At 46.3% G+C, this 26,730-nt stretch overlaps 1 protein-coding gene and 1 pseudogene across 2 annotated transcripts in view; one reads left to right on the forward strand and one right to left on the reverse strand.

Annotated features, from left to right (window-relative positions):
* Pcbd2 (pterin-4 alpha-carbinolamine dehydratase 2) overlaps positions 1-26,730 on the forward strand; it is a 53,634-nt gene that overhangs the window by 14,833 nt on the left and 12,071 nt on the right. The window lies entirely within an intron of this gene.
* Positions 11,743-13,870, reverse strand: LOC127186884 (small nuclear ribonucleoprotein F-like; annotated as a pseudogene).

Here is a 26,730-nt window from a genome sequence, read left to right on the forward strand (position 1 = left end):
AGCATTTAGGGTTTGTGAAGCACTTGAGATGAGGTTAGTGGGATAAAGTGGGCACAAGTGGCTTGCTTTAAGTTTAACTGACAAGAAAATAATACTCAAGAATTAGAGAATTATGGAGGCATTTGTTTTCAGCCGACTTTGCTAGAACTGCTTAAATATGTTGGAGATGAGTTAGGAACAATGGGCCGTTCAATAGTTGCAGACAAGAATTAGAAGGAGACCTTACATGCTGCCTCGGCGGTAGCTGGGTCTCATTCGCCTCCATACTGTTTGTGTGGAACTCTGGTGCCTTAGAACTGTGACAGGAACGTGGGTTCATGTGTTTCAGAACATGGAGGTAGGGCGCTGGTGAGGTTGCTGTGCAGCTGGCCACCTCTCCACAGCAGAAAGATAAAGCTGTGCCTCCATCCCAGTAGGTTGGGTCCTGGCTCATCACTGACTTGGTCCGCTGGTGTGTGTGTGGGTTCTCCCTGGCTTTGACCATCCTGGGTTCTGTTCCTCTTGCTGTGCCTTTCAGATTTGTTTACTTTAAAAATTGAATGGGTATGAGTGGTTTGCCTACATGTATGTATGTTTGTACTGTGCGTGCCTGGTGCCTGCAGACCTTAGAAGAGGGCCTCAGGGCTCCTGGAACTGTAGTTACAGATGGCTGTGAGCCACCATGTGAGTGCTGGGGACTGAACCTGGGTCCTCTCGCAGGAGCAGTGCTCTTAACCACGGAGCACCTCTCCAACCCCTGCTGTAAACACACTAGTGTCTGCTCGCCTCCTGTTGCCTGTCTGAGGCAGAACAGAATAGGACTGGCTAACTCATCCGTGGACTCTTACAAGATGATGGTGGGCCAAATTGAGGATAAGGGATGGCTTGTCACACTGTGTCCTGTCACAGGAGGTGGCAGACTTATAACTCTGGCTCTAGCAGCAATGTTTTCAGGTCCTCCTCTTTCGCTGCTGTGATAGTTTTCTAGCAGGGATCTTGCTTTCCAAGGACCACTTGTTAGATGACTTTTCCTTAAGCTGGTTTCACCATACCTTCCTGAGAAAGGGCTATTCACCCGGTGACACAAGCAAAGCCACAGTCATCTGGGAGTAGCCTGTGTTTCACCACGAACAATAAAGGGTTATTCAGTTGTATCATTAAAATCAGTTCTGTCATAACAGCAAATCGACTCTGTTTGCTTTTGTACTCCTGGCCAGCAGGGCAGGATCGTGGTCTTCTGTGAAGCCAGTCATCAAACTCTATGTGTCCTGTCTTCCACCATAATAGCCCTGGGTGTGGGAATGCCCCGGTGCCAGGTGGGACAGGAGCCACATAGGCTGGCTGGCTGAGTGAGAGCCACAGGGCATTGGGTGTCAACCACCAAGAGGCTAGCATCCTCTGGCCAGGCTGTGAAGGATGAAACTGTAATAGCTGGAAGGGATGGGTTCATCTCCGTCCCCAAGAGTGCCCAGGCTTGTTGGGGAGATGGGCTATCCACATTTTACAAAGTGGCAAATTTTATAAAATTGTCCTGGTTCATGGGGGTCTTACGTGTGAGGCTGTGGTAAGCCAAGGAGGTATGCTTTGGGGGTGTGCCTGCAGAAGTGAGTCTGTGGCTGCCTTTCAAGGTCTGGGATGGATGTGAGTTAGCAGGTGACAGGGCAAACGCAGGGAGGATATGAAGACTTGGAGGCCAGCTCAGTGGGCTGGGTGACAGATGGAGGTGGGGCCTTGTGGGGCCCTGTTACCCACTGTCTTGAGCTTGGGATATCTGAGACAAACTCTTGTCACTCTCATTCAGCTTGCTTGTATTTCTCAGGGCTGCACTGCTGCAGTGGGTGTCTCTGCCATCCACATAGTTGTGGCAGAAGCTTTGATTGCCTGTTCCCTGTAGGCTCTCCGCGTATTTACTTGGTCCAAATGCAACAATGCTGTGGGCATTCTAGTATCTGCTCAGGCACCCCCGGTGCCTTGCTGTTGTTTCTTCCTGGGCATATTTCATCTCCTCAGAGGTTTCCAAAGCTGCCCAGTGGGGTCCTGCTCTGACCCCATTGCTTATGAACTCCTATAAGAAACGTCTTTATTTAGAGATTAGAATTGTAATCTGTGATATCCCTTGGTTGTCCTCTGTGTTCAAGGTCATATGGCCCTTAGGGCCAATGGAAGGTAATGATGTGTTAGAGCTGGCTCAAGATCCCTGTCATCCCAGCTCCTGCTCTGCCTCCAATCCCTCCATCCGTAAGCCCACATCTGTCCACGTCCTCCCACTTCTAGAGACTTCTTTTGTACTCCATAGTAAATGTTATTTCCCGTGTTGCGGTTCTTACATACTCCATAGTAAATGTTATCTCCCGTATGTCCAGGATGGGGAAGCTGAAGCTTAGACTGGGTGACTTGGCTAAGGTCCTACATCAGCCACAGGAAAGTGCAGTGAGAGCGAGGGCGGGACTACTGCTGAGACTGGAGAGCAGTGAGGGAGTGGCCGGTGTATGCGCTGTTTGAAGAGGACAGTCTGAGGCTGTGAAGCGTGGAGTGGGAGTAAGAATCCATGGGGAGAATAGCAAGGAAGCTGTTGGGTTGCTCCAGAGGAGAGATCATCATTGCTGAGGTGGACACAGCACAAGGCAGTGGGTGGGGCAGTGGGCGGGGCAGTGGTGGGAAAAACAGGGAAATGCAGAGCTTGGATAGATTTAGAAATGGCATGGGCAGAAACTAGCACTGCACATTTGTACAGGAAAGGCAGATGTGCACTGTACACTTGTACAGAAAAAGCCGATGTGCACTGCACACTTGTACAAGAAAGGCATATGTGGGCCTGGGGTGTGGCTCAGCGAGCCCTGGGCTCTAATCGCAGTGTTAACGAGGAGGAAGGTGTACCTAGGTATAGTGATGGGAGCCTGAAATCCCAGTGTTCTGGGAGGTAGAGGCAGGAGGACGAGTTCAAGGTCATCCTTAGCTACACTGAGAGTCTGAGGCCAGCCTGACTTACACTAGAGCTTGTGCCCCCAAACCATTTAAATAAAGAAATGAAAAAAAAAAAAAAAAGCCAGCTAAGGAGAATGCCCACATTTCTCTGACTAGGAGGGAAAAGAAGGAACAGGGTGCCAGGATGACATTCAGAGTTTGGATCTGTAGGAACCAGGTGGCTGGAGATCTATTTTCTGAGCCTGGGAAAGAACCAGATACAGCTGGGCACAGTGAACGCACTTCCTGGTTTGGACACTGTTAGGCATGAACTGCTGTAAGATGTCCAGGTGCCAGCTCTGTAAACATGGGTTTGTGTCTGAGATTGGAACTCAGTAGAGATCTGGGTCACAGGTTACAGGAAGGCCACAGGCCTGTGTGGGAGAGCTGAGGTGAAAGGTAAAACTACCAAGGAAGAACCATAGTGTGAGAGGAGAGCTCAGGACAGGGAAGGAGCTCTCGGGCCCCAGGAAGACATCTAAAGGGGAAAAAATGGATTCATAGCATATCACAGAGTTGCTCCAAAAGAGGGGAGGAAGCAGCCAGGTGTGGTGGTACACACCTATAGTCCTGCTGTAATCCTGATAGTTGGGAAGTTGAGGCAAAATGATTGCTGAGAATTAATTTTTTTGTTGCATCGATCGATCTGCGTCTGCGCGGGCATGGCTATCCTACGGCATGTGTGGAGGTTGGAGGATAACTGCTGGTGTTGGTTTGGTCCTTCCATTATGTGGTGACTGAATCAAGTTCAACAGAACTGCTAGGTTTCAGGCCAGCAGGGCAACTGACAAAGCCTGACTCCTGTGTGAGCTTGATCCCCGAGCCCACGGGTGTTAGTTACTTTTCTGCTGCTGTGATAAAACGCCACGACTAAAAGCAACTTACAGAAGGAGGAAGAGTTTGTTTTGGCTTATGGTTCCAGAGGGAGGAGGGTCCGTAATGGTTGGGAAGGCGTGGCAACAGGCGGCAGGAGCAGGAAGCAGAGAAGTCACATCCTGTACCGCCAGCCCGAAGCAGAGAGTGAGGGAGAAAGTATGTGAGGCTTTTTACCCGTAGAGCCCGCCCCGAGTGGCACATTTCCTCCAGCAGGGCCAGCAACTGGGGACCAAGTGTTCAGTTGGCCTCCGAGAATACGGAGGCCATCTCTCATTCCAACCACCACAGCATATGAACGTGGAAATAAAAAACCATCGCCACGGACTTGCCCTCCCTCTGACCTCTACTCATGGCACGTACTTACCCTCCCAACCCTCACAAGATAATAGTTAAAAGCAAAGAGCAAATGAGCAGGAAGGAGGGAGGGAGGGGCCAGTTCTCTTGGGACACGTAAAGTGACTGCTGAAGGATGGTGCTGGGTTGAGCAGTTGCAGGTCACTGATGGCTGGGGTGAGGGCGGCCTCCAGCCAATGTGGAGCACAGGTGCTTGCGTGGATCCTCGAAGCCTCAGGCACTCGTAGTCTCTGGTCTCTTTGTCCCTTTTAGGATCTAGTCCTTGAGCTATCTTACTTGTGTGTAGCATTCTTTAGCCTTGTTTTGATATCAGACATTTGCATCTTAGTGCTTTCTTACTGACTCTGTGAAGTCAGATCTAACAAGGACATGACCAGGACCCAGGAGTCATGAGCTTGGCCAGGGTGACGAAAGCCCAGGGCCAGAAGGAGGAGAGTAAGTCAGCTTCAGCTGTGTACTCACCTGGGGCTCTCTGGTTAGGATGTGGGTACCTGAATGCTGAGACTTGTCTTGTGCCATCTCCCACTGAGCCCATCCCCCGCAGTGTCTGGGTGTATTTGAATGCAAGAGGCCCCTTGGTTTGGTTCATTAATCCCTGGTGAGCCAAACCCTTTTCTTCTTTTTGTCTCTTTCTCACTAGGTCTTTCCCTGTTCCCTGTCCATCTACTCCTAGTGACAGATGGTTTCTGAGGGTGATTGGCTTATCTGCTGAGGAGAGCTTCCTCAGACAGCACTGATGCCTTTGTTGTCCCTGCAGTTTGGAGGCCACCTCCCACTGCACCCCTACTCAGTTGCCTTCAGCAATGAGAGACACTTCTGCTTTTTAGTCACTCAGAATATTGGCTCCACAACCTCAGCCACCCATAACTACGGCTCCCATTTGTTGTGACTGTTAGTGTCCTGTGGGCCCATGGTCGGTTCTGCCAAGACCCTACAAAGCACCACGCTGGAGGCTGCCACAGGCCTGGCTGTTCACTAGGCATTCATTCATTCCCACACAGGCTTCTGGGTACACCTGGGGTATATGCTCATGCATGTGTGCATGTGTGTACACACACAAACACACACACACCACATGTGCACATAAAGTAAATCAGTAACTTGGCTGGTGTTCTGTAGGAAGATAGTACATGAGATAGCTGGGGCTGGTGGAACATTCCTGAAGCAGGCTGAAGCAGGAGGATTATAAGTTCAAGGCCAGCCCGAGCAATTTATCAAAATAAAAACTAAAAAGGCTATGGATGTTGCTTAGTGACTCTGTGCTTATTCTGTAAAAGAAAAAGAGTGTGTGTTTCTATTTAGGAACTATTTTTAGGATTTTATTTGCTTTTTGAGGCAGGATTTTATCATATTGCCCAGGCTGGTCTTAAACTCCTGGGCTCAGGCTGTCTTCCGTCTCAGCTTCCCTTGTGCTCGGAACTACAGATGCATACTACGGTACCCAGCCGCCAGTGACTCTCTGTGTTGCATTATTTAACCTAAATAACCAGGTCTGTTATTTGTGAGAATAAGGGGTCACAGGTGTGCATGTGTGTGTGCATGTATGCCTGTGCCTGTGGAGGCCAGAGGTCAGCCTCAGGTGTCACTCCTTAGGAAATCATCCACGTTGCTTTTTGAGACAGGGTCTTTCAGTGGCCTGGTATTTCCCACTTGGCCTTGTTGGCCAGCAAGTCCCAGGTCTCTGCCTGTTTCACCTCCCCGGTCCTGAGCTTGGACACCCATACACCATGCCTAGCTTTTTCAACATGGGTTCTGGGTATCAAGCACTTTAATCTACTGATATGGCCCCAGCCTGAGTCACAGCGTTTTATGGACCAGTAAGTGCACTTAGTGTTAGCCGCTCACTGTGAGCGGCTTGTAGCAGCCCAGCAGTCTTGTAAGGCTGGCTGTTAGAATCCCACATTGCTAGTTGTAGAAAAGTTAGGGGAGCTAAAGTTTGCAGAGGAAGTGGAATATGGGTTGTAACCAAGTCCAGACACTCTAGCCAAAGAGACAGCTTTTCATCTGCATTTTGAGAAACTATATATCACTCAGAAGTAGGCGACACCTTTATTCAGGATGTCTTATCTTAGAACTCTCAAGTTTTCCATTAAAAATTGAGCATCTCTGTCCGCAGGAGATGGGGTCTTATGCATATTTAGAAGGAGAAGGAAAGGCAGCCAGGTTTCCTATCAGTCAGCTTCTGGGAGGAGTTTGACCTGAGGTTTGGTACCTGGTTCACTATGCCACGCCCAGAAAGCATCCACTTACAGTCCTGAATCTCGTGTGCATTTAGCTCAGCTTCTGTCTGGAGGGAAAGAGCACCAAGAAGCTGCTTCATCAGAAGTGGAAGGCTGTGGAGAAGCCGAGAAACTCTCATTCGTGTGTGTGTGTGTGTGTGTGTGTGTGTGTGTGTGTGTGTGTGTGTGCATGTGTATGTGTGAGTATGTGTGTGTGTGAGTGTGTGTGTGTGTGTATGTGTGTGTGTGTGTATGTGTGTAAAACAACAGGAAGGCCTCATAATCTACTCTGGGGAATCTGATGGGCATTCACCATGTAGCCAAAGGATGACTTTGACCTTTCTCCTGGTCCTTTCACTTGCGTCTCTCAAGTGGTGGGAGTACCGGCAGGCACCAGCAAGCCTGGCTAACACTGCAGCTTTCTAAGCCGCTGACCACACGGCTGTGGAAGCAGATGTGTAGAAGCGAAAGGCCGTCGTTGTGTTTTGAATGTCTTAAGCTGTAATTCTACAGCATAAGTTTGCGTTTCTTCCACCTTTCTATTTGTTTAAAACTGTGGGCTTTAGACAGAAATGTTTAGCCTCTGTGGTTTATCCGTGCCCTGTGGAGGTCAGTCAGGACTCTCAGGGAATGAAGGCATTGTGGCACATTTGGATGATGTGTTTAGCTGGTTCGTAAGTGCTTTTTTTCTCTGCTCGCACAATGCATCTTATAATTTGGAAAACAGGAGAGTCAATTAAAAATAGTCCTTCTGCCCATTGGAAAGACGTGAGTGTGTATGCTGCTCTTGGGGCCATGCTGTGGAAACTGCTAAATTGCTTCGTTCACTTTGTGTACAGTGAGCACTTTTCATACTCTCTCGTGATTTTTGACTTATTTGGTGTGAGGCAGGGTCACTGTATGGCCCAGCAAAGCTGCCCTTGACCTCAGTCTTCTTGCCTCAGACTTTCAAGTGGTGATAGTACAGGACTGAGCCAGCACACCAATATTGCCTCACAGCTTTCAACTTTTTATATGCTTGAATGTTTTGGCTAGGTATGTGTGTGCACTGTGTGTCTCCCTAGTGCCAACAGAAGCCATTAGAGGGTGTCATATTCTCTAGAACAAGAGTTACAGGTGGCAAGCTGCCATACGAGTGCTGGGAACTGAACCCAGGCCTTCTGAAAGGGCAGCAAGTGCTCCTAACCACTGAGCCACCTTGCCAGTATCCACCTGGAGATTTTTGTTTGTTTGTTTTTGTTTTTCGAGACAGGGTTTCTCTGTGTAGTCCTGGCTGTCCTGGACTCACTTTGTAGACCAGGCTGGCCTCGAACTCACAGTGATCCGCCTGCCTCTGCCTCCCGAGTGCTGGGATTAAAGGCGTGCGCCACCACGCCCGGCCACCTGGAGATTTTTAATGGTAGGATATATAGTATCTCATGACACTGAAAAGTCACAGTTAGCTCAGCTAGGGCTTTCATACAGTAGCCATCCTCACAGTGGTGGCTTTCCGAACCTCCTTTTCCAAGTGATATGCTGTCAGATCAGCACAGAGACATCAGAAAGTAAGGCCGAGTCCTTCTTGCATTTGTAGGACAGTGGTACCCATTGCACTGAGATCAGGCACAGATCCAGTTGCTTGTTAAAAGGTAACAGGCCAGTTGTGGGGGCACAGGTCTATAATGCCAGTCCTCAGGAGGCTGAGGCAGGATCGTGAGTTCAAGGTCAGCATGGACTACATAGCAGTACCCTGCCTTTACAAAAAGTAAGTAGACATCATCACTTATATAGGACCCCAGACCCTTCGAGTTGCCTGAGAAGTCCAGAAGGAACAAGTCACACTGTCGTTAAGCGCTTCATAGCTACTGTTCGCTCAGCTTAGCGCAGGGATCCACAGAATACTCTCTTCACAGAAAGCTTTCTCTCTGTGAGCTTTTTTTTTTTCCCAGATAAAGAGAGCTTGTTTAATTCTAGAAGAGTTATTTCGTGGGAAATTAAATATTTGTAAATCCTCTGCCACATTTCCACACTTGTCAGTTCTCTGGCAAATGATGACTTTGGAGTAGTTGGGGAAGGGTTTCGTAAAGGCAGACAGTCCCTCGATTTCTCCTTAGCTGTGGTTTTAGTTTTGAGCCCAGTAGATGGAGGGACTTCCTGTCTTTCACTTTGCGATGGGCTCTGGGTGATGTTATGTGTTCCTAAGCTTGGAGTGATGGTTCTTTGTGGAGATCTTTAAGGCAGTTTTGCTAGGTAAGATGCTTTCCTTGGGTGTGATAATGACATCTGTGGCCTTTGCGTCAGAACTGCTGCCTGGCACTGGCAACGCACTGCAGCGCAGGGCCCGTGGACAAGGTAATTGTGGCCTCTCGGTCTGGTGTGCTCAGTGGTGTCAGTCACATTGCGCGCTTGGGAACCAGGAAAGAATTTTCCTTTCAAGTCTTAGTACATCATTTTTTTCCCCCCCAACACTGATCAAAGGTTGGAAAACTAGAATTATATGTAGTCCTTGGAGCTATCTTACACCCCGAATGTTTTGGCCCGTTTGTTGAAATATATCTATGCCTTGTAAGTATTGAAAGCCTAATATCCTTTAACCTAAACTACAGAGGTAAAATGGATTTTATGTGAAATATTTAGCTGCGGACCACATCTTCAGCTTTTTATATGCCACAGTGGTCTTGTTCCCCCCACCTCCATTGTCTGATAGTGAGGTCATGTTCAGTCCTCTGAGAGATTCTATTCCCAGCCAGATGCGGCTCGGCTCGTATATTAAAAGTAGCACCTGTGGCTAATATCAGAGCGACTTACCATAAATTCACATGGTAACTAGGATTATATCTGTCAGGACTGTTAAAAAGCATCTAGATTTAATTTGATTTCCAGTATCGTAGAAGCTATGCAACGTTTTGCTTCATAACTATATTTTAAAAGTTAAAAATCAGTCCATTGTTAAGTTTTATGGCGCCCCCAGTGCCCATTAAGTTGATTTGCTCAATGGAGGTTAGGGCGAAGCAACCTGGCTCCATTAAGATCGGAAACCAACCCATTTGTGACAAATTTAGTCCTTTCGTGTGAATCTTCCCCGAGTCTCCGCACTGATTGGATTCAGGTGTAGCTTATGTCAGTAGTGTTTAACCTCAAAAGAGCGGGCAGTGTGATTGGTTGTTGTAAATTATGAAGCGTTCTGTGTTGGCTTATTTAAATGTAACTGGATCACTCCATGGCATCTGCCTACACCAGTGGTGTCGTTTCAAAGATGTCTCAGAAAACCGGGGCGTCTGCCCTCACCCTGTCCCTTCCTAACCTTCTCTATTGCCCGTTATTTTTGGAGTCATCTTCCACGTGTCCCAGTTCACACACCTGCAGTCACAAAATTATTTGGGGTGCTATTGTATCAGGTTGTTCAACTTTCCAGCATTTGCGAATACAGTAATGATTCTCCATAAATCAAAATAATTTACAGATTACAGAAAACCTGTTCCTGTAAATTAGAATTGAATGATGATTTAAAAAAATTCTTTTTCCCATTTCCAAGATTCCTTAACATGAAACCAGCAGCATGTTGGTGTTTGCAAAAATTAGTTCATAGCACAAAACTGAATTAAACATTGAAGCCAACCTTTTGGATTTTTTATAGCTTAAATGTGTAAGCAAAACATAAACCAATCAAGAAATAAACAGAAGTCTGTTTCTTGCCTAGGAGTTGCAGTTGCCTTGGCAATCATCCTCCTTCCTGAGTGAGGCAGCTTTAATACTGACGCTGAGGTTAGGGTGTGTGCAGTACACACCCTACAGTGTGTAGTACAGGACCATGACCCCGAGTGTACATACTTGCTTTGATTACAGCGGGCATGAAGGTCCTTCCTGCCTGGTTGATCTTAAAAATGTTCATTATTTATTAATTGATGTTTATTTTATTTTCAAAGTTTATTTCATGTGTGTGGGTGTTTTGTCTGTTTATATGTCTGCGTACCATGTGCATGCCTAGAAGAGGGTGATGGATCTCTTGGGACTGGAATTATAGCTGCCGTATGGGTGCTGGGAATCGAACCCAGGTCTTCTGTGAGATGAGCCAGTGCTTTTAGCCACTTAGCTGTCTCTCAGACCATTATTTTATTTATTTTTTGAGACAGGGTTTTTCTATGTATTAGTAGTTCAGGAAGGAATAGGGTGGAAAGCAGACATCCTAATTTTTGGAGATGTCTTTTGAAACCACACCCGCTGGCATTGGCAGATGCAGCGGGCGGTCCAGAATATTCCTAGCTGGCCTGGAACCTCCTGTTTCTGCCTCCCAAATGCTGAAACCACTGGTGTGCCCTGTCACCACTGCCTATTCGTTGATCCATTTTAAACCCCTCCTTTCTTTCCTTTCTCCTTCTCTCCAGGAGACAGCCTCTCACTGTAGGTGCTAGCTGGCCTCACACCCACTGGGTATCAGAGGTTGGCCTAGAACTCACCATTGTTCTGCCTCTGCCCAGGGAAGGCTGGCGTCACAGACATGTGCAACCTCACCCAGCTCAGTTTATGAGCTTTCTGAAGGGAAGGCTTTCTTTTCTTTTCTTTCTTTCTTTTTTTTTTTTTAAGATTTGTTTCATTATGCTGGGCGTGGTGGCGCACACCTTTAATCCCAGCACTCGGGAGGCAGAGGCAGAGGCAGGCGGATCGCTGTGAGTTCGAGGCCAGCCTGGTCTACAAAGTGAGTCCAGGACAGAGAAGGCTACACAGAGAAACTCTGTCTCGAAAAACAAAACAAAAACCAAACCAAAACAAACAAAAAAAAGGTTTGGTTCATTAGCTGGGTGGTGGTGGCACGTGCCTTTAATCCCAGCTCTTGGGAGGCAGAGACAGGAGGATCTCTGTGAGTTGAAAATCACCCTGGTCTACAGAGTAAGTTCCAGGACAGCCAGGGCTACATGAATAAACCCTGTCTTAAAAACCAAACAAACAAACAAAAAATTTTTAAATTTTATTATTTAAAAAATATTTTTGTGTATGTGTCTATGTGAGTATATGCACTATGTGTGGGTGCCCTTGGAGGCCAGAGGAAGGATGTGGGGGGTGGTGTCTCACGGAGTTGGAGTTAGGGGTGGGTGAGCTACTATATCTGCATGCTGGGAACTGAATTCAGGTCCTTGAAAGAGCAGTAAGTGGTCTTAACTGCTGAGCCATCATTCCAGACCTAGATTTTAAGCTTTTCTGTTGGTTTGTTTTTGGTACTGGCCACTGAACTCGGCCTTGCACATGATAGGCTGGTGCTCTGCCACTCAGCCACATCCCTGACCCTTAGAAGGAAGTTTTTTTTTTTTTTTTTCAAAAAAAAAGTTTATTGTATAGAAATATATATATATATAATCCCCCAAATGCTGTTCTCTCATTTCCCATCTTCCTCCTCCTCTTCAACGCCTCTGATATAAAGGACATTATTACACCTTATCAGAACTTCACCCAGATGTCCAGACAACACCCCATCTACGTATTCTTCTGTATTCGCAAGCTGCGTGTTCATGTAGCCGTCCACAGAGACCAGGTAGCCCTTGTTCTCCATCCCCACTTAAGTTTTACCATCACTGGCTTTCCTGTCAATCCACTGAGAAAAGGCTTGGGACTGAGGGGTAAACTCGTCACAAACACCCACGAGCGTTGCACCCCACTAGCCCTAGGAGAAAATAAAATTTTAAAGATTTTTTTTTTTGAGCCTTATTTTCATCAAGGAAGTGAAGCAACATTCAAAAATACTATGCTGAGGGCTGGCAAGATGGCTCAGTGGGTAAGGGTGCATGCTGCCAAAGCTGAGGACCTGAGTTTAATCTCTGGCACCCACATGGTAGAAGGAAAGAACCAACTCTCACAGCTTGTCCTGTGATCGCTACATGAGTCATGACCTGGGTGTACACGCGAGTGCACGCAAACACAAGTATGTGCATACATGCATGCGTACGTGCGCGCACACACACACACACACGCATGAGTCCATGTACATTGAGTAAATGTAATAAAAATGAAATTACTATGCCGAATTATCATGGGAGAAGTGACTAGTACTGTAAAATGATAATTTAGTGTATTACCAGGTGCAAATAGTCACTTAACAGAAAATATCATTAATGGCCAATTGGAACCTTGGAAGACATTTTAAAGAGAATTATGGCATTTCTTTTTTGTTCCCAGGATAAGATTATTTCCATGGGTAGTGAAGGTTGTGGTTTCCATGTGGACATTGCTGGAAAAGATGGTAAACATGAGACAGCCTTGCTTTGTCCTCTTGCCTGCTTCTCTGCGCACACTGCTCACTGGCCTGCCATCCTACTGTCAGTGCAGCCGCTGGGACCCAGGGCTGGGAGCCTGGGGATCCTTGAGCAGTGGATGGTGACTGTGGGCATCACAGACTTGGAGAACAGTCGGGTTGTGGGTAGATTCCGGTGTTTCCAAATCCATTAAAGTTATCACAGGCTATACTGAAAGCCATGGCTTGTCTCACTGACCAGTTTTCATTTTCTCCTTGGTTGTCTACTGCAATTGGAGGCAAATATATGATTCTGTTTCTAAGATGTCATTTGATGATCTGCAGGGGGCAGAAACTACGAAGTCACTGAAGACAGTACCTCCCCAGCCCGGCAGCCCTCTGGTTAGCCTACAAGGTGTCCAGGAACTACAGCTGTCCAGTGGCCTAACATATCCCTTCGAAGGCTGGTTTTGAGAACAGAAATAAAACTGTAGAAGAATTGACTGTTTTTAAAAAGTGGATCTACATTTCCACACATCCCAGAAATGAGTTAAAATTTATAATAATCATTGCAATGCCCAGTGCTTGCCTTTACCACCAATTAATGCTGTATCACCTTATGTAGTTTAGATGTTGAAAAATGACTATAATTTAAAGCCAAATAGAGCAGCTTGTATTGCTAGATCTTCTCAAAACACTTTTTCATGCGTTGACTTATAAGGTAATATTTAGCTTGGTTCGTTCATAAATAGCATTCCATGTTGGAAACGAAAACTGTGGTATTAACTGCATTTTTATTTAGAATTTTGTTTTAAGCCATGTAAAATTCTGTCATATAATTGGCTTTTGGGATTATTGTATATGAGCATAGTATATTTTCCCTAATGAAACCCTGACTTGGAAAAATTTGGCTGTCAAAGTTGGCTGAACAAATACATGTATACACACACACACACATCCACGCTCTCTCTTTTTCTTATGTAAAAATGTATATATTTATATCCATGTTAAATAAGACATTTTTTATTCATTCTATCAACAAACATTTATTTGTTAAATACAACTGGTGTTAGGTAGATCATTGAGGATGAATTTTACTTGAGAAACGTCCTGCTGAGACAGTATTACAAATGTAACACTGCACTATTCTAGAGCTATAAGGAATGGTTTCTATGGCGAATGTGAGGAAGAGGGGACGAAGGAAGTTACAAGGCATTGCCTACTTACCAATTAACTATTACCTGCCAAAAGCACGTGAGACCTGCACAGCGGACATCCGCTAATCCAGTGGGTAGTTGTCCTGGGCTCTAATGCACACTGTTTTACACGCTAACGGTTTTGAAGTTCCAGGCCAGTGCTGACCTTTCACATGCGCCCTGCTCACAGTAGGAATCTCCACTCATTGCTTCCTGTCAGAATGGATTATGGTAACACAGCCCAGGGCTCACTTTGACTGCAATTAAGTTTTTGATCAGAATTATTTCGTTCACAAACAATCACATTTGTTAAAATGTTACATCTGCCCTGAGAGCCACTGGCAGCCTCCTTATTTATCAGTGGGATGTGAGTGTTATTCATTTGTTTTTCATAAAGCGGCAAGCAGCCTTATGTATGTTATTTAATCTTCTTTCTTCTGCCGGTTTCTGCCTTTCGTTTCACTGGGTTTGGAAGGAAGCTACTTCCTGACAGTGGTACGAAGCCGTTTGAAGATTTGGGGAATGTGAGCAGACTTACTTTTGGCGTAGGACAAAATTATCCAACTGGGACCCGAGACTCAACTATTGTTTTCAAAGATTGTCAGTGGTGATTCTGTTTCTACACGAAGAAATGTTTCAGCTTGGTGGATGCGGGGAGTTCAGTCCGCGTGTCTCCATGTCTCCGAGCACAGCCTCTTGGCCTTTTGAGTGTGTGTTTCCACGGCTTTGGCCGTGGGCTTTGGTGCTGGAAGTAAAGCAAGAATTAGCTTCTTCTGGCACCTCTCCTGGCTTTTTGCTTTCATAAAGTCCCTTTCTTACTACAAAATGGCAGAAAAGACACAAAGGGAGCTTTTTCTGCCAACTCACTGTTTTATGTCTGCCTGGTGATGTGGGCTCCTCAGATCTGTTCATGTTTCTCTGCCGATTGCTCAGTACCCTACTGATTCTAGAGAGGTCGCTTTACTTGGCAGTTTGTGTCCTGCATGGGACCCTTTGGGGCCTGAGTTTGGACCAGCATTTGACTTGGTTTTGTGAGAATGGAGCCTGGGAAGCTGGCACCTAAGCGGTGGCAGAACAGGGGACAAAATGGAGTTGGAAGGTGATGAAGTTTGGAATGCTTGCATTTTGTCTGAGAGCCTGAGAAATTTTAATTACTTTAAATATATATGTATATGTTTAGAATACCATTAAAGGAATTTATTGCCAGGTTTTAAAATACTGCCTTAAAACCTAAACCCTTTCCCATTTGTTTTGACGTAGCTGGCCTCATTTATTACTAACTTATAAATTACAAGTGGCAAAAAGAAAGGCATTGCACCCAAAAAACGATTTAACTTTAATTTTTTAAGCTTTTTAGTAAAGTAAAGCCTGGTTGCACATCTAGAATGCAAAGGCTGTGCATGAATGAAATAGTGCAACCACTGGTTGTGTTACTACAGCCTTCGCTTTCCTTGTCATCAGATTTCTGAGCAGATTTTTCTTAAATCCATTAGTATAATAAAACACCCCACATTTTTCTGTTTTTGTTTTAAACCTTATTTTGTTGAATAGTGTTAAATTTTGAGAGAAAACTCCAATTGAGACCAAGCAACATCATTATTATCTTTTATTGTCTGTGTGTTTATTGTGTTGGGTGCTTGCACTCCTGCACACATGCCATAGTGTACATGTGGGGGCCAGAGGACAACTTGTGGGGTTTAATTACCCCTTTCCACCTTGGGCCTAGGGATCAAACTCAAGCCACAAGGCTTGGTGACAAGTACCTTTACCTGCTGAGCCATCTCTCCATTCCTCATGTCACCTTTATCTGTCGTTATGTAGCACTATTAGGCTGACTCAGCTACTTTATTAAAATCTTATATTGATATAGCTTTTTTCTTTCTTTCTTTCTTTATTTCTTCCCCCCCACCCCCCGCCTCAAGACAGGGTTTCTCTGTGTTATCTTGGCTATCCTGGACTCACTTTATAGACCAGGCTGGCCTCGAACTCACAGAAATCCACTGCCTCTGCCTCCCTCAGTGCTAGGATTATAGGCATGTGCCACCAGGCCTGGCTATATATAACATTTCTCTTAATTTTAATTTTGGGTTTGTTGTTGTTGTTGTTTTTTCTGAGACAGGGTTTCTCTGTGTAGCCTTAGCTGTCCTGGACTCCCTTTGTAGACCAGGCTGGCCTTGAACTCACAGCGATCCGCCTGCCTCTGCCTCCCGAGTGCTGGGATTAAAGGCGTGCGCCACCACCACCCGGCCTGATTTTTAAATTTATACTGAGATCATAAGATTTTTTAGTTTACGTTTATAACTGGGTGTGCCATGTTAATGCCTGTGGGACATCTGCTGGGTCCCAGGAGGGCCCTTGGGAGATGTTTTTTAAGGAAACCTGAGGCAAAGAAGAGAAAGAATGGTGCAGAATAACCTAGTTTTCAAAACAAAAGAAAAACCCCAAATGGAGAAAAACTCGATGGTGTGGTAACCGCCAGGAGCAAAGGGTCTCCAGGCCTTAAACTCGAAGTGTACCACAGGAGGCCCAGCCCTCAGCCTGTGTGAGCAGCAGCCTCGCGTGAGATGTCCAAAAACCTCACAAATATTCTTTCTGGAGAGACTGAGCCAGGCGGCAGTGACTGGGGTCGGCCTCATGGGCTTTGAAACTGAGAAAAGTTGGACACTTGACTACTTTAAAGTTTTACTGGTGCTTGTAAAAACACTTCCGAGGTCCCAATAAGCCCCGTAAGCCAGACAGAGGACTCACGATTCTCTCTCAGCTGCCCTGGAAGCCAACACTTATTTCCTGAACAGCGTGTGCAGTGTTACAGAGGCCCCTCCCTGTCTTATGAGAATTCACCAGGGAATAGAACACTTTCTGTTGGTCACACCGTGGGGAAATGGCACCTATCATTGGTCCAGTCTTTCTTCCTTTCTCCTCTCTCCTCCATCTTGACAGGGTCTCATGTATCCCAGTAGCTAAGGATGACCTTGAACTTATGACCCTTCCCCAATGCTGCAAGTATAGGCTTGAGCTGCCATGCCCAGCTTTATACTGTCCTGGGGATCGAACTCAAGGCTGAATGCGTGCTAGGTACCATGTCCCCAGCAGTTCTGTTAGAACCAACCCCAGTTTGTTTCTGCCTCATGCCTGCTCCCCACAATCATAGCAGAGTGTGTCCTGTGTTTTATCTTGATCTTATATTTGTAGCTGGCTTTAGCCCCTGCCCGAGGCTTCTAGGAGGGCACATCCCAGCGCACTCAGGGGTAGAGGAGGCCCTCTCTCATTATGAAGACTTAGATACGGGTCATGTCAGAGTAGCACTGTGTTCTCTGAGCACAAAGAAAGAAAGATATAAATCACATTTGTGTCCTGTCTCCTCGCTTTCACAGTGTCCTCCGTGAGCTGCTTTCTTGCAGGCTAGTGCAGGAGCAGAGTGTGGGTTGGGTGGCATGGCCACAATCCACGTGCATTTGGAAATACCGTGAGCACAAGAACTGTTCCACTGAGAAGTCTACCCGAAGGAAGAGGGGTGGCTGTCCACAGAGAGGGCGTGGCAATAGTGCTTTCTCTAGTTAATTGCTGGGCTATTTGCTTGAAGAGTATTAGGAACTGAGAAAGAATTGTCATCTTAGCACAGGTGACTATTAATACCGGAAAAGATTAGTTGTTCTCAGTCAGCGCTCCCATAGAGACATCTTTTACATATTGTCTGTTCACTGGGCATTGAAAAAATAAATTTAAAATAACTTTTCATTTATTCCATAAAACCCCTGTGGTCAGTTATGCTAGAGTTTGTTCCTGAAGAACACTGTGATGTATGTTGGCAGAGACTTCAGTCTTTATGCTCAGGAAGGTCGGAGAGATGGCTCTGTGGTGAAAAGTATTATAGGGGTTCAATTCCCAGCAGCCACACGGTGATTCTCAACTGCCTGTAACTTGAGTCCCAGGGGATCTGATGCCCTTTTCTAGCCAGCATGGACATGGCACACAGGCAGAACACTGTACATAAAAGCTTAGAAAAGGAAAAACACATTTTAAAAAGACCTATTTGTCATACATGTTTTTCCTCCACCTGAGTGAACCGTATATGTGGGATGGTTTCTAAAACAGCTCCTCATGGTATGGGAGATGGTGTGGTTTCTGACGTGAGGAGTGAAAACTATGTTGCTTCATGGACCACGTGTGAGGAAGGTGCTTCCTTCTGGAGTGCTTTGCTCAGGCTACACAGGTCAGTGGAAGCTGTAACAGGTACAGGAAAAGGCACAGGCAGAGGTCTGTAATAGCATCTTTCCTTTTGTTAAACATTCTGTAATGTTCTACTGTGTTGTTGTTATTATTATTGAGACAGATTTTAACTCTGTAGCTCTGGCTGTCCTGAAACTTACTGTGTAGACCATGTTGGTCTCTAAATCACAAACTCACAGAGATCCATCTGCCTCTGCCACCCAAATGCTGGGATTAAAGGTGTGGGCCACTACTCCTTGTTTCTCATTAAATTTTTAAAAATTTATGTTAAAATTTACTTTTAGGTATGAGAAAAATGGGGAAAGTGTGCTCTGACATTGTTAGGGACTTGTATCCAAGTGTGTGGGTGCATGTTCTGCCAGATACACAGGTACACACTGGTGCGGCACACACATACACTGGTGTTGCACATCCCCCACATATACGAACATATATACACAACACACACATATCACACTCACACAACACAGGTGCTACACACACACACACACACACACACACACACACACACACACACACTGGTGCTGCACACACATACACTGGTGCTGCACACATACCCCCCCCACATATACAAACACATACACACAACACACACACATCACACTCACACACCACACACAGGTGCTGCGTACACACACACAGTTGCAGCACATGCATACACCACACACAGACACACACACCACACACACACCATACACACACACATGTGCGTATACTTGTGTGCACATCCTGCTGCTAAAAATCCAACTCGGGGCACTGTGTTTGTTAGGCAGATGGTTTGCCACTGAGCAGATACCCAGGCCTAGAGCAGTATTTCTCCTTTTTCTCCAGCCAGCAAGAAGTAGTCTCTTTAGAAAATGGAGGGGCTTCTTGATCAGAAAAGGGTCTGCCTGTGTATTGGATGTCTAGGATGAGAATAAATTAGTTTATGGCTGAGCGCTCAGAACACAGTCAGACACTGGCTCCTTCCTTTAGTCTGTCTGGTGAGCATTAGCACTCAGTAGGCTACCTCTATGCAATGTGATCGGCAGAGTTTCTCTCCTTCTCCACACGGAAACTGCAGCTTGCAGTCTGCATTTGGGGACCAGGTTTGGGCTGCACGTTTGATGCTCTTTCCATCACATCACTGTGCTTCTGGCACATTCGCTGTGCTTAAAACATGTTCTTATCTGCACAAGTTAGACATTTAAATACTTTAACTGCAATTTAACAAATGATGTGTGTTCTGTTGACGAACACTTCATTTCTCCCCCAAACCTTGCCATTGCTGTCAATCCTGTGACAGGGGCCCTTGTGTCTCCTTGTGCACAGGCACAGGCTTCTGTAGGAAACCCTAGAAATGGAACTGTTGGGGTAGCTGTCTGGTACACATAATAATGAAAGTGAAGGCTAAGGATTGTGGGGAGGTAAGAGCTGGTGTTGGTCACACCAGCTGTTTATCATCAGAGGCCTTACCTGCGTGTGAGACTACAGTAACCCATGGTGACCTGAGCCCCTATTGTGCCAGTACAGTGTTAGCTGGTTTGAACTGGTCCTGAGCATATGAGCAGGTATACATTCAGTGGAAATACTGTGGAATCCACTAGCAAGTGGAGTCTCAGTCAAGATTAGGAGAACATAGGAGGGAAGAAGCTTACCCCATGTTCATGTGTGCATGCATGTATATGTGTGTGTGCACAAGTGCATGCACGTGGAGGCCTGGGGTCAGCGTCCATCAGCTTCTCCCCACTTTGTTTTTTGACGGGTCTCTCACTGGTCTGGAGCTGACCTGTTTGGGTAGACCGGCTGGCTAGCGAGCACCAGGGACCCTCCTGTCCCTCCCTCTGCAGTGCCTGGGGTCATGCTGCACTGTGGCGGGGATTGAGCATGGCTCCTCACACTTACGTGGCGAATACTGGCCGAGCTCAGAAAACCTACTTTTAATGGAAAGTTCATGGCCTTTTGTTGTTGTGAGTCAAAATTTTGCTGTGTAGCAGGAGTGTCTGGGAACTGTGTAGCCAAGGTTGGTTTTGAGCTCAGGATTCATCCCCTGCCCTTCCCTCAGCTGCTGGTGCTCCTCCTCCTCTTCTTCTTCCTCCTCCTCCTCTTCTGTGTTTTGGTTAAGAATGGTTGTGAACTGGTGTGTAGGTGCTGGGAACTGAACCTGGCTTCTCTGCAAGTACAATTGCTTTTAATTACAGAGCCATTTTGCCTCTTCTCTTCCCCTCCCTCCCTTCCCCACCTCTGGTTTCTTTTTTTTTTTTTTTTTTTTGAGATGGAGTCGGGGCGGCATTTGGGAGATGGAATAGGTTTCTCTGTGAAGTCCTGGCTGTCTTTGAACTCATTCTATAGACCAGGCTGGCTTTGAACTCAGAGATCTACCTGCCTCTTTCTCCCGAGTGCTGGGAATACAGGCGTGCATCACGATGCCTGGCTCTGCCTCAGCTTCTTGAGTGTTAAGCCAGGCATGGTAGTGCATACCTGTAATCCCAGCACTCGGGACACAGAGGCATGCAGATCTCTGTGAGTTCGAGACCAGCCTGGTCTACAGAGCTAGTTCTGGGACAGCTGGGACACACACACACACACACACACACACCACCACCACCACCACCACCACCACCACCACCACCACCACCACCAAAAACAACCTGTCTTGAAAAACAAAACAAAACAAAACAAAACAAAACAAAACATTACAGGTGTATACCACCATTCACACTCTTGGTAAGCATGGACTTGAGACGCCCTCAGTCATGCAGATTTGAAATGTTACCTTTTATATGCATTCATGATGTCAAATCCAGACCCCAGTCACTGTATGCCTTCACCTTGTGTACAGGCACCCTCTCAGAATTTCTACAGCAGAAAGTTCTAGGTTGTGAAAAGGTGTTACCACTTGTAGCTTTCATTCCTACACAAATACCAGTGAGAGTGCAAACCACAGCGATGGGAAGATTGGTGAGTCTGTACATCTGACTGCCAGAACTGGGTGGGTAGGGTAGCGTGGACCACAGCGGAGCCGGGATTGGGAAGCTGGCAGGGCACCTCCATCCTGTCTTGTGTTTCAGCAGTCACACTGTGTTCAGTGTGGGGAGTCCTGTTTCACACTGGCCTTTTTGGGCAGAGATTGTTATGTATGTTTGCCTGGGTAAGCACACTGGTAAACTTGTAATAAAGTGCATCAGACCATTTCCTTGGCAGGGCCGACCACAGCAGCCTGTGAGGCAGAGCCATTCCCGATGGAGCGTGAAAAGCTTTGAAAATCCTCACTAACAGCAGAAAGCAATATTTGAAACCAGCCTTAAACAATTGTTTGTTTTCCTCTGCTCCAACCACGTCTATAAAAATTCGGTCAGACAGGCATTTCATTTTGATTTAAAAATATTCCCGGTGACTTGTTGTCTTCCCAGTGTGTGTGAACCCTGTGCTGTTTCTCTCCCTCTTGAAACTCTAAACTCTTTCCTCAAGTTCTCCCAGAAACCTCCTTGTGCCTAGTGAGGTCTCCTGCGTGTACAAAGGATGAAGGGATGCAGGCCTTAGAGAAACCTTGACATTTGAGTGTGCGACTGACTGCATTTGTGGACTAGAAATGAACATGGCCAGGCCATACTGAATTGTTTGTCGTTTTTTTTTTTTTTTTAAACTCCAGAAGACAATGTTTAGCTCGGGCATCTGGTTAATCAAATCATGTGTCCCCCATGAGCATGGCAAGAGGCATGATTGAAGCATTTGTAACAATTTGGCTCATCGTAAGCCTCATAATTTTTTTAAGAAGAATTACTTTTTCACTGACATTAAAAACCCGAAGCCAACTGAAAGGCTGTGGTTCATAACACCACACCTGGTCCAGATTGTGCCGGACGAATCCATATTTGCTTCACTGTAAATGGTTTTGAGGGTGGAATTCTTGGCTTGTTTTTCTGTCTTGTAAGCCCTTGACATTGTATGGTACCTGTGCACTCGCAAACCCCGGACAAGGGAAAGGCCAGCTCAGCCTCCCACTGCAGGGCAGGCTGGCTGCATTTATTCTTCATGTTCTAGAATGAGGAAATGATATGACAATAAACAGAAATGCCTTTGCTGAAGAGGAAAGGAAAGCTGGTGTTTATCTGGTCAGGTGGTTTAGATTAACTGTGATGTGGCTCTGTATTATGTTACTTTAAATCATTGTGTCCCAACAGGACATAAATTATGAAGATTGTTACAGTATGTTTCATCCTATGTAAGATCAACAAATTGGAATAATTTTTTTATAGGAAAATCACAGTGCTTTCAGCCAGGACTATTGAAGCCTTTAATTTGACTCCGGTATTTCTCAAATATTATTGCCTAATATATAAAATGTGATTTGCATAAGATATGAAATAATAAACGTTTCAAAACAAAAGGGAGGCATTTCCCCCTTGCACTCCCGTGAATGGCAGTGCACTCCCACCCGCTCTCGGTCTGCGCTGCAGGGCACTTGTGCCTGCCCCTTCCTTGCTGGGCTGGACTCTGCTGTGCTTGTCTGTGGCCTCACCTGCCCAGAGACATGACAGACCCGAAGGGAGTGCAAACATTCCTGTTCATACACAGTCAGGAAAACACTTTCCCCAAATACGTTGTGACTAGAGAACAAAGCCCAAGCTGAAGAAAGCCTGGCTAACTCAGCAGCTGGCGTCAAAGTGATTTGTGTGTGAGTATTGAAGAGTGATGACTTAACATTGTATTCTCTCAAGTGTTTCCTCTGTTCCTTGCTCTCTCCTGAGTTATGGCCCATTTGTGAACTTTTGATGGGGATTGTTTTTCAGTTGTACTTTGCTAAGTTTATTTGGTCACAAACTTTTTAGCTTAAAAAATTAGTTTGTCAGTTGGGCAGTGGTGGTACACTCAGGAGACAGAGGCAGGCAGACCTCTGAGTTCAAGGCCAGCCTGGTCTATAGAATGAGTTCCGGGACAGCCAGGGCTACACAGAGAAGCTCTGCCTTGAAAAAAAAAAAAAAAAAAACCCAACCAACCAACCAACCAAACAAACAAATAAATAAACAAACAAAAAAACCAAACCAAACCAAACCAAACCAAACCAAAAAAACCAACCCCCCCCCCAAAAAACATGAACTAGTTTGTATATGCTCAGGGCACTATGCACATGCCCCATGGTGGCACAACGTCTGTGTGTGACAGTCCTGTCACTCTGAGACTTCTCACATCCCACAGTGACATTAAGAGACAGAACAGCCTTGGATTATGGTGGTCAGTTGAGGTTTGGAGTTTACTCAGTCCTGGAGACATACCTGGAATTCAGACTTTTCAGGGTATGATGACACTACCCGCCTGAGTCCTCGATACTAAAAATAAGTGAGCACTGAGCTTTCTTATTCTCTCTGTGGCTGTGAGCCCTGAGGTTTCTCTTTAATTGTTTAGTAATGTTGTTTAAAACACAAAAACTAGTCCCTTCTTTCAGTCTGCAAGGGTGAGACTTTAACTCTCTTTAAGCTTTGTCATGACAGGCGGTGACAGGCTCTGAATACACTATGGTTTGCTTCAGCTCAGTGCCTGAGGTGGAAGGATTGTCCCAGGCTCGGCACTGTGGTGTGCTCTTACAGACACAGACAGACACACAAACAGGTGTTTTGCTTCCAGTAATGTGTTGCCATGGTCTGTTCCCGGAGATCCTCTGTGGAGTTATCAGGATGTCCAAGAGTTGGGTGATGTATTTTTCTTACAAAAAATATTGGCAAGTGTGGTAGAAACTACTTCAAAAATCCTAAAAGGGAAATGGACTCCTGACCTAAACAACATAAAAGAAAGAATAACTGTGGACCCGTGGGTGTTCTGGAGACCTGTTTGTGCCATCAGATGGTCTGTGATGAAGTGGGAGGATACAGACCAGATTAGAATGTATAATGTACAGCATAGGTGTACTGCAGTGTATAATGTGTGCACACCCACAGCATGGATGTCCTGTAATGTAATATGTGTGCACACACACAGCATGGCTGTACTGTAGTATATAATGTGTGCACACCCATAGCATAGATGCGCTGCAGTGTATAATGTGTGCACACACACAGCATGGCTGTGCTGCAGTGTATAATGTGTGCACACACCCACAGCATGGATGCGCTGCAGTGTATAATGTGTGCACACCCACAGCATGGATGCGCTGCAGTGTATAATGTGTGCACACCCACAGCATGGATGCGCTGCAGTGTATAATGTGTGCACACCCACAGCATGGATGCGCTGCAGTGTATAATGTGTGCACACCCACAGCATGGATACGCTGCAGTGTATAATGTGCACACACCCACAGCATGGATACGCTGCAGTGTGTAATGTGCACACACCCACAGCATGGATGCGCTGCAGTGTGTAATGTGTACACACTCACAGCATGGCTGCACTGTAGTATATAATGTGTGTACACACCCACAGCATGGATGCGCTGCAGTGTATAATGTGCACACACCCACAGCATGGATGCACTGCAGTGTGTAATGTGCACACACCCACAGCATGGATGCGCCGCAGTGTATAATGTGTGCACACCCACAGCATGGATACGCGGCAGTGTATAATGTGCACACACCCACAGCATGGATACGCTGCAGTGTATAATGTGCACACACCCACAGCATGGATGCGCTGCAGTGTATAATGTGCACACACCCACAGCATGGATGCACTGCAGTGTGTAATGTGCACACACCCACAGCATGGATGCACTGCAGTGTATAATGTGTGCACACCCACAGCATGGATGCACTGCAGTGTATAATGTGTACACACCCACAGCATGGATGCACTGCAGTGCATAATGTGTACACACCCACAGCATGGATGCACTGTAGTATATAATGTGTGCACACCCACAGCATGGATGCGCTGCAGTGTATAATGTGTACACACTCACATCATGGATGCACTGCAGTGTATAATGTGTGCACACCCACAGCATGGATGCACTGCAGTGTATAATGTGTACACACCCACAGCATGGATGCACTGCAGTGTATAATGTGTACACACCCACAGCATGGATGCGCTGCAGTGTATAATGTGTGCACACCCACAGCATGGATGCGCTGCAGTGTATAATGTGCACACACCCACAGCATGGATGCACTGCAGTGTGTAATGTGCACACACCCACAGCATGGATGCGCCGCAGTGTATAATGTGTGCACACCCACAGCATGGATACGCGGCAGTGTATAATGTGCACACACCCACAGCATGGATACGCTGCAGTGTATAATGTGCACACACCCACAGCATGGATACGCTGCAGTGTGTAATGTGCACACACCCACAGCATGGATGCGCTGCAGTGTGTAATGTGTACACACTCACAGCATGGCTGCACTGTAGTATATAATGTGTGTACACACCCACAGCATGGATGCGCTGCAGTGTATAATGTGCACACACCCACAGCATGGATGCACTGCAGTGTGTAATGTGCACACACCCACAGCATGGATGCGCTGCAGTGTATAATGTGCACACACCCACAGCATGGATGTGCTGCAGTGTATAATGTGTACACACCCACAACATGATGCACTGCAGTGTATAATGTGTGCACACCCACAGCATGGATGCGCTGCAGTGTATAATGTGTACACACTCACATCATGGATGCACTGCAGTGTATAATGTGTGCACACCCACAGCATGGATGCACTGCAGTGTATAATGTGTACACACCCACAGCATGGATGCACTGCAGTGTATAATGTGTGCACACCCACAGCATGGATGCACTGCAGTGTATAATGTGTGCACACCCACAGCATGGATGCGCTGCAGTGTATAATGTGTGCACACCCACAGCATGGATGCACTGCAGTGTATAATGTGTGCACACCCACAGTACTGCAGTGTATAATGTGTGCACACCCACAGTACTGCAGTGTATAATGTGTGCATATGCACAGCATTTGGTGTTATTTTTCTTTCAAATGTCTGTGACCTTCCTTCCTATAGGTGGTAATGAGAAGTGAGTGCTCTGTTTGCCTGAGACCTTGTTCTCATCCTCTGTCCCCCTCAGTCACTTTTAGTTTAAATGTGCTAGTGTCATTAGGAGCCCTGCTTTTCTCTGTCTTTGGAATAAGGTGCCGAGACTCCCTGTGGCTTTGCCTCAGAGGTAAGCCAGAACCACACAGCATGAGTGGTAGTGGAGTCTTGAAAGCAGCCAGTGGGTTGTGAAGGAGACAGGCAGGGATGGAGAAGTGGCTCAGCTGGTGGAGTGCTTGTCTCTCGTGAACGAGGCCCTAAATTTAATCCCCAGTATTGAATAAACTGGGCATGGTGGTGCACACTTGTAATCCCAGCACTACGGGGACAGAGGTGGTGGGATCAGAACAGCAAGGTGCATCCTCAGCTGTGGAAGCTCAAGGCCAGCTCCAGCTATGTGAGACCCGTCTCAAAAACAAAAACAAAACAAAACAAAACAATGCAGCCAGGCATGTAACCTTGGCATTTTGGAGGCTGAGGCAGCAGGAGGGTTTCTGTCAATCAGGAACAGACTGCTATTTTCCTGCTGCTGCTGCTGCTGCTACTGCTGTTGTTGCTGCAGCTTCTTCTCCTTCCTTCTCCTCCTCCTTCTTCCTTCTCCCTCTCCTCCTCCTCCTTTCTATTTCTTCTTCTTCTTTATTGTTTCTTCTTCCATGAATTTGGCCTGACATTCTGAATTCACACGGTTTGGATGCATGGCATTGAAGACACACCTTTTCAATGTAAC

The sequence above is a fragment of the Acomys russatus genome, chromosome 3 (assembly GCF_903995435.1).
Source record: "Acomys russatus chromosome 3, mAcoRus1.1, whole genome shotgun sequence".
NCBI lineage: Eukaryota > Metazoa > Chordata > Mammalia > Rodentia > Muridae > Acomys > Acomys russatus.